At 48.9% G+C, this 12,384-nt stretch overlaps 1 protein-coding gene across 1 annotated transcript in view; it reads right to left on the reverse strand.

Moving 5' to 3' along the window:
• The window catches only part of PAG1 (phosphoprotein membrane anchor with glycosphingolipid microdomains 1), a 95,927-nt gene that overhangs the window by 82,685 nt on the left and 858 nt on the right, over window positions 1-12,384 (reverse strand). The window lies entirely within an intron of this gene.

Raw genomic sequence — 12,384 nt, forward strand, 5'->3', positions numbered from 1 at the left:
CGCGGTGGCCGGGGTGGGGGAGGGCGCGGGCTGTCGGCTCTTTGACAACAGGAAACGTGGTAACCAGAAGAAAGGTCTGCACGCTCAGGAAGACACCTGGCAGGGGCACAGGTGCAGAACGAAGTCGGGGGAGGTTCAGCTCTTCCACGCTGGGGGCTGGGAGCGAAACGGGGCCTGTCGGCGGAGGTGGGTGTCAGCCAGGGCACCCGAGGATGAAGTCTGCGGCGGGGAAGGTGGGTGTGCGCCCCACGGCCAAATGCGGCGAGTCTGAGTCAACGCCTCTTCACGCGGACGGTCTGCCTCCAGATAGAAATTTTAGCGTCTCGCCTGAAGCAGTTAAAAACTTTAAAAAAAAAAAAAAAGCAGCAGCAAATCAGGCTGTCGCAGCATCGGGTCTGCCACCGCCTTGCTCCGCTGGCCTTCAGCTCACACGCTCTTTGACAACTTACTTCTGTTGTGACGATATTTCGAGTCCTCAGGAGGCACAATTCTTGGGTGTCCCGCTAAACGTGCGATTTTCTCTGACGCTGGCGCAACGCTACGCTCCTCAGAAACTGGGTCCCCTTGCTCATAAAGGGGTCCCACAGTCTGCAGTATGCTCTGCCTAAGTAACATCGCCAATCGAGCGCGCCCACTCACACGTGACAGAAGCGAATCTCACACGCCGAAATCCTCGTTCGCCCTCTCGGTGGGTCTGCGGCCCCCTAGGAGCGCAAAACCAGCTGGAGCCCCTGCCACACGGTGACGACGTCTGAGCGTCACCGCCGGAACTGAACATTAACAGAGATGCGAAATTTACGGTTAAAAGACTCATCAGGCCCCGTCCACAGCATCAGGCCAACTGGATAAGATGATCACGCAGAATTTTTAACCGTTCGGAACAGGGCTGGAGCGCCCCGCTTCGGACGGGCGCCCCGCTTCGGACGGGCACCCCGCTTCGGACGGGTGCCCCGCTTCGGAGCTGCCAACCCGGCAAAGAGCCCCATGCCATTTTCTTTGTCTTTTTTCTTTCTTGGATTTTAAATATCTTCGTCTCGAGAGAATTCACTCTCGCGGACCCTCTGCTTTGGTTTGCCTCAGTTCCTGTAATTGTCCTTCTCACTGCCCAAGATTTCGTGGTGGGTGTGAAGGTGACCAGACGTGAGTGTCGGGCGACCCGAAATGACAGTTACCTTAGGACTTTTCTTCAAGGACATCTTCCGAGGCAACAAAACTATCTTCATCTTCTGGGACCCTGAGCCCAGGGGCTGGAGGGATGAATGTGGCTACGGTTGAGGCCGACAGCGGGGAGGCGAAGCCACAAACCCCAGAGAAGGTAGGTCTGTCCGGGCCTCACACACCCACACCCGGCCTTCGCCCCGCGACACCGAACCGCTAGCTCGGCACTTCGTCGGGCCTGATGGGAAGGTGCAAAAGAGACAAGCGTGGCCGCGGCTCAGTCATCTAAAGCGTGTCTGTGGCAAGGAGCTGGAAGGCGGGAGCTGGAAAGGGGACAGAGCCGCCACGTGAAGTGAACTATCTCGGGGTACGGGGGGGCAGGCTCACGAACCCTTCCCCTCCGTTCTGAATCGGCGTTTTCTTTGTTGCTTTGCTACCAAATGCGTTTGCTCCGAAAACTGACTTGAACTGCCACGAGGTTATTCGGTCTTTTTCTGTCCAACGGAAGGTGAATGACCATTCGGCCCTCGTGCTGCGGAGATCACGGTGTTTCCTGGGTCCCACGGGAACGTCGCCTCACGCACCGCGAACACGCCGCGCTGCTTTGCCAAAGCTGGAGTCCGAACAACATTTGGCCCCCGCGTTCGGCTAAGCGGTCGCTGACTTGAACACGACGCCCCAGGCGGGTGACTTCTCTGGGTTCGATCCTTACAGTCTCCCCGCCATGCTGACTTCTCCTTTACCATCTCTCACGTCTTTCGTCGGAGAGTCCCGATGACTAAGTTTACCCAAACCTGCACCGAGGCTACTGGGAAAAATATAAACATTCACATAGGAGATTTTATGGCGTGTGAGTTATACCTCGCTGAAGAGGTTAAAAAACGAACATCCTAAAGTTCTAAAGTAACACTTTTTATGTCAACACCTCCTCTTTTTCCCTGACGTTTCAAATTAATACCAGTTGAAACGGGGCGGGGGGGGGGCGGGGCAAGAAATGAGACCCATGAATGATTATTAAGAGAAAATGAGAAATTTCACCCACACATGACCCCTTCTTACATCTAGAAAGAGAACGGCTTCTCCCAGATATTCCCCTACATTCGGCAAATGAAATCCTAAGTTATCTCTATTTTCACGTGTCCCGCAGGCCTGATGACAGGATGCACCGCATCCGACAGCAGCAGAGAGGTGGGAACTCCGGAACGCTGGGACGATGTCACGGTCCTCACCGCGGTCTTTGTGGGACCCAGCAGGTGCTCGATCAATGATTATGCCGAACGAAGTGACCGCCTCACTAGAACCGCGGATCGCGTTTCCGCCTGAACAGCACAAAGCGAGTTAGACAGACGTCCCCTCCCTGCGGGATGGGGGCTCCTCAGCCTCGGCACCACTGACCCTTTGGGGCGGACTCGTCCCTCGGAGGCTGGCTGTGCAGGCCGGAGTGCGTGACAGTCACCCGCCGGATGCCAGTCGCACCCCGTCCTCAGCTGTGTGACCACCAAAACCGTCTTTGTAGGTAGCCTCATGCCCCCGGCGGGGCGAAGCCGACTCTGGTTGGGAGCCCTTGCTCGGAGCAGAGTGTGGGACGGACGGAAGCCGACTGAGGTGTTCGCATTGCCATGAGGCCTTTCGCGTCCTCACTGCCTGCAGCTAGTGAGGTGGAGAAAGAAAACGCCTGTGACCGGCCAGCGACGACTCTGACCACAGGCCTCGGCATATTACGGGGAGAAGAAAAGGGGAGAAATTGTTTTTATTCTCCTTGTAACTATGGAGATGCAAAAGGCCTGTTCTCATCCGAGGCTGACAGTTTTCAGGGTATGTGGGTCCATGAAAACGCATACGAGAAGGGGCCAAACGCCAAGTGGCCCGTGGCTACAGAACAGCATAAAAGAAGTATGTGCGTTGCCAGCACCGGGCTGTTTGTTAGGATTCGTATCTGGGAGAACAATCTCGAAAACGCTCTTGAATATTTATTAAAAGAAAAGATCTATAATAATTCAGTTCTAGACATGCCACTATTAGCAAATAACTCGGCCAGCTGGAAAGGTTAAGAACTGCGGCGGCAGGAACCATTAAATTATGTGTAAGTTTAATACGCCAGTGTTTTATTTTTCTCAGAGACTCTAGTGTTTAGCAATCCTGTTCCGAAGGTCTTGGCACGAAGCCTGGAAAGCTGTCACCTAGGTAGCAAGCTTTTAACGAGACTCCACATTTCTAGTTCCAATTCTACTTTGGCGACAGTGAGCAAAGTTCAAGAGGTCTGTTCTGGGCAGACTGATTATCATGTAATAAAGCAAAGAAAAAATACCCTTCACGCTATCTCGAGACGTTTAAATATTTACCAAGAGTCATAAGACTTTACTCCAAAGCATCTTTATTTTTTAATCAGGAAAACAAAGGAGCATCCTTCTAACTGCAACACCAAGTTGGGCACCGTAACAAGCGACACCATACTAGTTTTCAACCATTTCTATGTTTCTGATTAATCTGTTACAAGAAAACGCTACAGGAAATAGCTACGTGTCACTTCCTAACATTTGTCCAGGCAGCATATCTTTTAAAATTCTGTTTGTAGCAATATTTACGTTTTTCCTCTGTGTGCCTATTCAGTAAACAGAAGCAGGCTTAGAACTCTGAAATAGTAAGCGTGCAAATCGACTCAGAGAAAGAATATGCACAATACGTAAAAGCTCTCCAGTCAATTGAGCCCTCGCTGTACACATAATTATGGTATTCAAATTAGATGACTAATTTAGGCACGTTCTAGCTTGTCAAGTATACATAGCATAAAGACGTCTGAACCAAATTCGGTAGGAACAAAAAAGAGGCAAAGACAATTTAATTACTCTTTTCTAGAAAATGAAAACTCCTGGTACATAGTATTAAAATATATACTCAAGGAAAGGTTAGTCGGTACGGCAGCTTAATTATCCATCTTGGTAGTGAGTAATCAATACAGTAGTGCCAACTCACCTCAACAGAATACTAACTCTGAGCCCTGGGTTATCATATTTGCATTTGGGCAAAATCGGGACACATGAGACATGAAATGACCAAGTTATTTTCATTTTACTTCATTTGAGTTTCCTTACCTATTATTATAAATATGAAATGCAGTACACAAAGTACCATATTGCTTTATATCGTTACTTAAATTTTCATATGCCTATATTACGATCTCTCAATATAGGCATCTGGATGTGGCTGCCCTCATCTCCCCTGTTTAATAATAAGTACTGAAACTAAAATAGTTGCTTAACGGTCGCTAAAACTTTAAAAAAATGTACAAATGTATGGTTGTTTTTAAAAATCAGTACTAATAACAAACGATCAACCCACTGGATGCCACAAACGCATAAGCCCTTTTGGAGTCAATTCTTCCTGCTACAGCTAAAATGTAAAATTGGCATCACGAGGCTTGAAATTGAGATCTGAGGATAAGCGCTGGTACCAGCATTTTGCTACTTGCTAGAAACTAATTTCATTTGGAAACTGCCACGTAGCAAGGCTCATAGATTTGTGTGCGTGTGTGTGTGTGTGTGTGTGTGAAATAAATAAAATACAAAAACTAATAAACAAAAGATAAGTTTAAAATAAATGTAGCATCATAAAATTTTCAGTCATAAAGTTTCATGATTCTAGTGCTACTGTATATTAATAGCTAATATCTGCTTTAACAGTAGCAACAGTAAGTAAATCACAATTATAGAATATCGGGAGCCAAAACACAAGTTGTAAAACTAAAATAAACCCTTTCGATTTATCCTGCATCGTTTTACACTGCTTAAGAAAAAGATAAATGCTTTAATTCGCTGGCATTAAATGGTAACGTGATAGCTGCTTTGGCAAGATAAAGCAAGCCACGTCGCTTAATGTATTTGGAGTACTCAAGAATGACGTCATAAAAGGAAAACCAGAGTTTAAACTTAGCTCGACTGATTTTTACTTCATATACATGACACATACGTGTACACACAGAACACTTCTCACACATGACAGCCATTGCAACGAATGAAAATTTCCATTGTACAAATAGCAAGTTTAACGATGATAATTTCGCAGTTTAACATAGTGAACCTTTTAGAATCCTTTTATTTTATGACTCAGAGGTTTTAAGGTTTAAGGTTTAAAGGTTTTAAGATAACGAAAGAAAAAGATGTTCATTTGTGACAAAGATTTTCCCAAAGTCTGACTTAATCCCATACATTTGCATAAATAATCTGGCTCATCAAATACGGAGAATGTAGCCAATACAGTTTCTACTGCTGGTGCTTTGGGCAGGCTAAAAATAATAATGATAATAATAATAATAATAATAATAATAAATCTCTTAAATATCCCACCCCCTAAGTTTTCTTTAGTAGGGGTTCATGAAGACACAGGCAATATGAGGGTGTGGCAAGAACCAGAATTTGAAGTCAGAACGCCTCGTCTTGGGTCCTCGGTGCTCTGTCATTTACTAGCTGTACCATCTGAACCCTGTACATCAGCTCCGTCATCTCTATAATGTGGGTATTCCTTCTGCCTTTAGGTCAAAATTAAAGACCAAAATGGTCAAGGACGGAAACGCTTGCTATGAACTAACACACGTGGTGATGACCGCATCATCGCCGAATCCTCGAGTGTCTACGACACAGTGAGGCCTCTTTTTATAAGACAAGTAACAATTATAGGAAACTGTACTCAGTATATCCCAAATAAATCAATGAGCTAAAAGGCTCATTTATAACTATAAAAGGATCGGTTCGAAGGTCCAAACCCTCTGAAGATGCCATGGCCACGGGGAAAGCTTAGTTTCCGCAAACTGGCAGATAATGTGCCCTTCATTACTTTTCCTTCTGGGGCAACTCATTCGCGCACACGATGAGACACACCTGCTTTGGAGAACCACGCACTTTATGCACAAGGAAGTGAGTCTTCCCATTGTCCCAAATGCGCGTGTCCTGCTGTCTACGGAGGAGAGAAATGAATGACAGAGGAAAACGAGAAAAGACCATTCTGTTCCATAAACAGCTTGAGACCCGGGATGACGGTTTACTCGGGATTTTATTGCGTATTTCTCTCCTTCCCCCTCACGCCCTCCCTCCTTCCACGTGGCAGCTCTGAATGTTTATTGGCAGGTGTTGAAAGCCACATGAGAAACAGCCATCGCTACGGGAAGACAAGCAGGGAGACGTCAGACCCATCCCTGGCGCCTTCCATCAAGCATCCCACTCTGCTCTGCCTCTGGCTTCGGCCACTTTGTGTCCAGGCTCTTGTCAGAAACTTCTCTCACGTCGCGTCCTCTGCCTCTGCCTGACACCCGGGCCTCTGGGGTTGTTTGCTTGTTTTGCTTTTTAATTCCACACGCCCACCTGGCAGACCATGATCTGAGCCACACCTTCGAACTGCGAACCTGTATTTCCAGCTCCGCCTCTGCCCCGAGTTCCAGAACCACTGGCAGGTGTCGGCTGAACCCGGAGCCCAGGGTGTGGCCCTGGCGCCTCGCGTCACACAAGCCCAAAAGTGAATTTGTCACCGTCCCCCGCAAATGTGCCAGCCTCTGTAGTCACTGTCGTGACTGATGGCCCCTCTGTCCATCCAGTTACTCAAGCCGTCCAGGAGTCGCCCTTAACTCCACTGCCTGCTGCTTCCCCCTCCTCTGATCTCCACTCCTTTCGGTCTGAGTTCAGACCCTAAACCCACACCAGGATGCAGCGGCTCTTGTCCAGGCGTCTCTTTGCTGCCCCCTCCGTGCCCCAGCCCCATCCATTCCCTAAGAAATACCGAGTGTCCCTTCTAGAAGAACAACCGAAAGTGCCCGAACAGGCCCCCGAGCCCCGTCCTGAAGTGGCCGCAGCCCCTGCTCTCCAACGCCACCTCACCCACCGCCTGCGACGTGCTCGTCACCTGGACAGACGGCGCCCCCTCCAGCACGGTTGCTGCTCCCTGTCAGCTCAGACTGACCCCTCCAGCCTGTCCCCGTCACCAGGAGCCGTCCGCTCGGCTCACTGTCCAGACCCAGATCCGGCCCTGCTTTCCCCAGGGAGTCGCCCCAGCGGAATCAGGGACGCCCCACAGAGCCGACAGGCGCCTGGCGAGCGCGGGACGGAGCAAACGTCACTCCCACTGACTCGGGCGCCGGCACCGCCGAGCTGCCAGCGACCGGCGGTGTGTGACTTGGAGGGTCGCAGCGATCCTCGGTCCTCGATCCTAAGTGTCACGGGAAAATAGAAAGGCAGCTCTGGACGCAATTCCCGAGAGCTGGACGCGGAGGTGGCGTCTGCGCGGCTAGGCGCAGCCTGGCTTTTTTAAAAAAATAAAAGCAGTCATCGTCTCGTGTGGTTTTATTGCCTCTGCCTTATAACACGAGCGCCTCGAAAGTAAAGTTTCCCAGGGGCGCCGGAGGGGAGTGGGTGCCGGTGAGGGTGACGGGCCGGAGTCGGCAGAAGCGGCGCTAACAGCGGTGACAGTCACACGGCGAGACCAGGGGCCTGGGGACTTATCCGGGCCCCTTCAGTCCGTAGAGAATACGTCCACCGAAAGGCTCCACAGGCAGCCCGGGGCTCCCGAAAGACCAAAAGGCCCAGAGACAGCAGAGCTGACCGAGTCATGCCCTTCGCCACTTGGAGAAAATCAATCGAAGCTGATCGATCACCTGCAAACGGACACACGACACGATACGCAGGAACTGGGTCCTGTGACGAGCTACTGCTGACCTCTTAAAACACCACTTTTTTTTTGGTCTAAAACTTGCCCACTCCATAAGGTTCATACGGTTTCAAATGCTGTGTATTTTTTAAGGAAAGGTCCCCAGGTAGGCCAGATTTCCCTGTCCTCTGCCATAAAGTTGACGTTTAGGAAACTGACTTTTGGATAAGTTTTTAGTTATTCACTGGTTTGAAAACCGCACAGTCCTATCAAGCCAAGGAGGGGAGTGGAAGAGACAACATGCTGGAATATTGTAACAACAACTCCAACCCCAGGGATGTGAAGAACTTCCTGAGTGCCTGCTGGCTCCTGCGTGAAATCAAGAAAAAACAGAGGAGGTGGGACTCAGGACGAGGGCTTCGAAAATATTACAGGCTGGTTTTGAATTCTGCCTTGGGACCGCAGTGAGAGACACTATGATGCAGACGCAAAGATCTGGCAAAGTCTTTCTATTCGGAGACGACACGCCAGAACCTTCCGTGTTTGACGTGTGTTCGTCAACTTTAAAACCCTTAGTTTCGTGAATGACACTGTTCCTTACCGACACTTTTTTTACTTAAATTTTTCTTTTTTTAATCACCTGAGAAAATCTCAGGCTTCTGCACTTTTCTTTTCGGAGGATGACGCGAGGACGTGACCCCGCACGCAGATGGAGTTACGTGCTCTCTCTCCGGTTTGTCCCGTTATCACTTGAAGGCTTCACACTTCCTATGTCACAATGGCAAATGTGGTTTCTGTTTCTGAGCTCATCGCCTGAATGGAGCTTATGGTCGTCGTGCCCGAAGGCAGGGGGAGGACATAGTCTGCACAGTCCACGCCAGCTGTGGGCCAGGGGGTGGGCACGTGCCTTCCCACCGTCCCTCCAGCTTTATCCTGGGGCCATGGTGGGGACCACGTGGGACAGTAGAGGGTTATTTTGAGAAGCATAACATAGGGTGTCTATGCAACGTCGTTTAACCATCACGAAGCCTCCAAATTTGGAGGCTATAGACGCCTCATCAGAGAGCTCAGCTCCATCTTGTCTCTGAAACTCACTAGTGTGACCTCAGACACATGCCCTCACCTTTCTGGGCCTCAGTGTCCACTTCTGCAAAAGAGGATAGTAAAGTGACTACCGCATAAGGTCACCGTGAGGGTTAAAGCACACAGTGTTTGGAGTTCCAAGCGTGGCAACCTGCATGTGGTGAGTCCTCTGGGTCACTGATTCATCCCTACCCTTACCCAGGAGGCGCTGCCAGCAAGGACTAGAAAGGAGGCAGATAAATCATCTTCCTCCCATACCCACCCCGTGCTCTTGAACCCAGCAATGTCTCAGCCTTGAGGGACGGTCTCCGCCATGTTGCATATGAACTGCTCGCTTATATAACCAGGAACCTTTATATTCCCCCAACACATAGCTTCCAGGTGTGAGCCCTAGAAATAGAATCAGCTCCTGACGCCTCAATCCCAAAGTGGAGGTAATTCAAAACAGTAGATGACTGGGAACAGTCAACCATCCTCATTCACGCATGTCCACATGAGAAGCAGCTTGCACTTCTTGCCCATGTTGACAGCAAGAGAAAGCTGGGTGTCGGAGGAAAGTTATTTGAAGATTTGGAAGTGGCCTTAGATAAACCAATAAATAGACAACACAACACAGACAGGAAGTAAAACAGAATTATGTGTAAACTCCGAAGAATTAGTTAAAAGCATATTACGAACGAGCTCAAGTCACAGAAGTGATCGGGGAAGATTTTACTACAGAATAATCCAGAACAGAGGAGCATTGGAAACCTAAGTCTCGATTAAGCAAAAGGGAACATCTGTCCTCTGAAAGGAGGGCTAGCCTCAAGCAGAGGACATTTCAGAGAGCTGTGGACAGCCTCATGACGGCGAGGGCTCTTTCTGGCACATGGTGTCTGTGCCGTTCTGTCCCCAGGCGCATGGCGGCCCCCTCCTAAGAGCTCACTCCACTTTATTTTATTTTTAATCGAGATATAACTGACATACGACATTACATTAATTTCGGGTGTACAACATAATGAATCACTATCTGTATATATTGAGAAATAATCACCACAATAAGTCATCACAATACATAGTTACAATTTTTTTTTCTTGTGGCGAGAACTTTTAAGGTCTACTGTCTTAGCAACTTTCAAATATGCAACACAGTATTAACTACAGTCATCATGCTGTACAGAGGGCTTTGATTTAAAAAAAAAAAAAAAAAAAAGAAAGCCACCTTAGACCATCCGTCTTGAAGCACTTTCTGTGGTAGGGCGCATTAGCTAAGAGGTTTAATTAAATATCAAATCGGTCTGGGAGCAGTCTGTTGCTTGTGTGCCTTATGCAGCAATAAGATTTTAATATCTAGAAAAGAGAGTCAATATTTACCAAGGGCCAGAACACTCTGCAATCTGGGTGATCGCCTAACAAAGCCACAAGAAAACCGTGGCCTCGCAACCATTCCGAGCCTCCAGGGGCCAGGCTAGAAATCCAGCAGGCCGTGGACCAGGTTTACACACAGTGCCGCTTGCACAGGACGCTGACGCTGCTCCCCACCTCACGGGTACAAGGCTCACAGGAAGCACGCTCGTCGAATGCGAGGCATAAACTCCTTCCGTTTCTGAATATACAGTACGATGTGTGGCAAAGGGCCAGGCCCCTGTCTCCCTCCGTCCCCCGGAGTTCTCCAGCTGGGACTGAAGCCACGCCAAGGGGCGACACGATGCTGTTTGTGCACGATTTCTGCCACCATGGTGGTTTCGGCTGCCTGGACCACAGCCCCGTCTGCAGGCAGGAAACCAGCCAGGCGCACTGGCCACCCACATGAGCTCTAACGGGGTACCGATTTTTTTTTTTCTTGACTCACTGAATATCTGAATAAGGAAGTAAACAAACAGCACAGCGTTCACTTCGAGCTGAAGGAGAGAGCGCTCACTTCACCTGCAGGCACCTCACGCCTCGCCCGGGCGGGGAGTTACCATAATTATGCTCACTACACGCGCTCCGCATCGTGGAGGACAGTGTCGTGAGTGCTGCTAAGCACTTGGCATGCTTTCCTGCGTACCTTAAATGTCCTCACCTGCAAACTGAGGATAATAACGCACCTACTTCATTAGGTAATTACGAGGATGAAAGGAGAAGAGATGGAGGAGGCACCGTGCAAGCCGAGGCGGCAGGGCCGGAAAGAGCAGGTCCGAAGCAGAGTCCGCCCCGGTTAAGAGCCCAGCTCTGGTTTCTACCATTTGATCTTTCTGAGCTTCCTCTCCTCATCTCCACAGTGGACACGGAGCCACCTAGCTCGGCGGGGAACCGCGGGAACGGTGGGCCAAACGCCAGCCGGCGTCTGCAGGGCTGGGAGACCTCGATTAATGCGTCAACCCTCTCCCTTACGTCACGTGTCAACTGCTTCCGTCCGCCATCGTCAGCGGTCATTCCCTGCTGTCCACGGGACCCAGAGATGCATCTCCTTCCCTAACAAGGAGCATTTTACCCGGCGTGATGCGCCGGGCCCCAGTTCCACAGCTTCACGCCGAAGAAGGCGTTTAATCCTCAGCACCACCCGATGAGGGGGTGCTCCTGTCACCCCACCTCACAGGCGGGGACACTGAGGCGCAGCTTAGGTGACCTGCCCAGATTCGGACGCTACCTGGCCGCCAGCCCAGCACGCTGGTCTGTCCTCCTACACCGAAGCGATCGTGCCTTGGGGGTGGACCTGTTTGAGATGCCCTGCCTGGATGGAATCACTTAGTGCTAAAACATGGCTGCTCTCACGAATGGCGATGTGTTGACAGGAATCACGTCTCAACTTTGGAAATGACATTTTGTATGTTTTCTTAGAATTCTTTAAAAAAACTATGAAAGGTTTTTAAATGAGGTGCCTATAACTAGTTCGTCTTGTTCTATACACTGGGCTACCATAAATAAATGTGCTTCTTTAAAGATTACCTAAATAAATCTTACACTAAAATATACCCTCAGAGTTTTGGGTTAAACAATGATCACCGGTCCAAATTAAAAAAAATGAAATGTATTAGGGCAGTCTTAATGTTATCTGTTTGGTTAAACTAACGATTTCTGTAGCAAATAATCTGAATATTCTCCTTATTTCTAATATGCACTGTCTTAGTCACCAAGTGCTATACGGTATTGCAAAGTATTCCTTTTACAAATTTAATCAACTCAAATATTAAACATCAATGGTGATAATCTAATGCTCTGTTTAAAAGGAATCTCTAGGGGGGGAATGAGAAAGAAAGGTTAAAAAATTCTGTCCTTCAAAGCAGACCAGACAGCTACCTATAAATCACGCTCTTTGTTTACTAAGATAATTAAGCCCATCAGTACATTTAACTTTCAGACTCAACAATTGTCTGGCATGAACAATTTCCACTTTTTCTAAGACAAAGGGGATGTGTTCAAAAAAGGATCTTCTGTGAGCTCTCTGCACAATGTACTATTTTAAAACATGATTTATGTGTCTAATTCCTGGAGCTGCCTTGAAAAATACACTGGGTTTTTCCTCGCATGCTCCCTGTTACAAGACACTCG

This window comes from Pteropus alecto, unplaced genomic scaffold (genome assembly GCF_000325575.1).
Source record: "Pteropus alecto unplaced genomic scaffold, ASM32557v1 scaffold87, whole genome shotgun sequence".
In the NCBI taxonomy this organism is placed as follows: Eukaryota; Metazoa; Chordata; class Mammalia; order Chiroptera; family Pteropodidae; genus Pteropus; species Pteropus alecto.